The sequence below is a fragment of the Diachasma alloeum genome, unplaced genomic scaffold (assembly GCF_001412515.2).
Source record: "Diachasma alloeum isolate Michigan unplaced genomic scaffold, Dall2.0 Dall_scaffold_00422, whole genome shotgun sequence".
NCBI lineage: Eukaryota > Metazoa > Arthropoda > Insecta > Hymenoptera > Braconidae > Diachasma > Diachasma alloeum.
Genome location: NW_021680561.1, coordinates 353,790 through 355,929, shown reverse-complemented (window position 1 = coordinate 355,929; position 2,140 = coordinate 353,790). Strand labels below are relative to the sequence as shown.

Sequence of the window (2,140 nt, the reverse complement as noted above, 5' to 3'; positions counted from 1 at the left end):
TTGAATATATTTCTCATCAAAATAATTTGAAATTCATTCATTACCTTTGTATCACTGATAAAATATGTAATAAATGTGAATAAGATGAATTGCTCGTATTTTTTTATTATTAAAGATCTAGTTGTATAGAAATTCAAATAAATGATCCGCTTTCGCTCAAGACTTCATAATTCCTTCTCTCCCTCTCCTTTATGATCAACTAATTTACAAATTAAGACAATAAGAAGTTGTATGAACGAAAATGGGATAATCAAGCGGATGAGTGAATGCAAAGGAGCTTTCATGTTGGATTTAAGATTGGGAACGCATCCCTGTTATCGACTGATTCCATGGTATTAGATGATAATTTCTTTACCCACAGAGACGGCCTCTCGATTAGTTCATTCGCGCCACCGTTATGAAACTCTGATCGATCAGTTCCCATAAGCCTGAGCAATCTCCCCTATTATCTCTGCCCCCAGGGTCATATAATTATCAGGCAATTAGCGAGTTTTGGAATCAAACCAATTCCAATCATTGGGGAATAGTTTAGGATAGTTTAGGAATGAATTTCATAGTTTAGGAACTAATAGTTTATTTACAATTAATTACTTTTTTATATGGCGTAGAGTTAGCAGGTGGTATGACCAATCATTGATCGGACCGGTTTAGATCGATGTAAAATCATTTAGGAAGACCAAAAAACACTGACTTGGAGTTTGGGAAATAATACTTATTTTTTAATTTTTTTTTTTTCTAATTCTGACTTGGTGGGCAGGTTGCGCACGCGCAGACTCCCCCGGGGGACCGTCAGCTGTGCGTTGAGCGTTCCCCCCTCGCAATCGCATGCGGATTAGAAGTGTTTGTTTTGATGTCGGTTTAGTGCATTAAAACCAATTCAATTAATTAACAATATTTGAGGAATCATTCGTATTTAATGCTGAAATTATTTCATACCATCGACCTCAACATTGTGGGGTTCAATGCAGTGCCCGTGTCAATGTACAATTCGAAGGTTTGTGAGAAAAAAACCCTGGAAGGCCATCAACAAAGCCAATGGGGATGAGATGAGCCAACAGACATAAAGTTCTCTCTTCTGGATAATCCTAAGTCATTCAGGACTAGGCAGAATTGATGAACATCACCCAAACACCAGTGCAAACCATAATTTGGGATGAGGAACCTGATTATTGTTGAATCAGTATCTCATGTTCAGGATGAGGAGAGTCCATTGAAAGCACCCAGGAAATGGGAATCTGGAAGATTGAGCCAGGGGACGTTTCAGACAGGCAAAGGAAAATGATTTATCTTGGCCTGCACTTCTGCACGAATGGGAACCCAATTGGACGAGAATCCTTTGAACTTGTGATGAATACTACAGAGGATATAATTTCGTCAAGTGTCAGGAAATCGCATTTAATGGATATATGTGCAAAGGGAAGAATTCCATGAGAATATTTTTTTTTTGTCAACATCTTTGGGATTGAACAACGATTCTCTGAGGTATTCACTCCACATAATTATTGATGACATGTATGTCGAAAGGACACTAGGGAATTTTTTAATAAGAATGTGAAATTTGGAGAAGTTTGTTTTAGTGAGTACCTTGAAAACAACTATTTTGGAGTCAAATGACGTGAGCCTGAAGAGGTTTGATTTTTCAATAGTTTTCCATTCTTAAAAATTCGTAAACGATTTTTTGTGATGACAATTGAGCCTGAACATGCAAACATTTTTAATTAATGAACAGAATTCTGAGGAGTCCCTTTTTGAAATCTTCCTACGAAAAAATCAATTTTCAAAATAATTACAATGAATGTTACCAATTGAACAACCCAAACTATGATTTATGTTGAATTAGAGTCTCATATGATCCTTTCCCTGGCGATTGAGGTTCCATGGTACATCCATGTTGTAGCATGGATGTAGCATGGATGTGCATGGATGTCATTTTAAGGCGAAAAATGGGCCAAAAATGATTGGAATATAATCAAAAAATTATTTAAATGCTGATAGACAAACAATTGGTCCCAATTAATACCCATTAATAGGTTATTTTGTATAATTAGGAGAAATTATTGATGGTGTGCTGTGTGGTAAAGAAGTTCAGATGGGAGAATGCCGCGAGATGGCGCCAGTGTTAAATTATCGAGTCGGCGGT

At 36.7% G+C, this 2,140-nt stretch overlaps 1 long non-coding RNA gene across 1 annotated transcript in view; it reads left to right on the top strand.

The window, feature by feature from the left end:
- The first annotated feature begins 806 nt into the window (after positions 1-806).
- The window catches only part of LOC107042130, a 10,585-nt gene continuing 9,251 nt past the window's right edge, over positions 807-2,140 (top strand). Inside the window, exon 1 of the long non-coding RNA XR_001461133.1 lies at positions 807-1,629. This is a non-coding gene — a long non-coding RNA (uncharacterized LOC107042130). The remainder of the gene's footprint in view (positions 1,630-2,140) is intronic.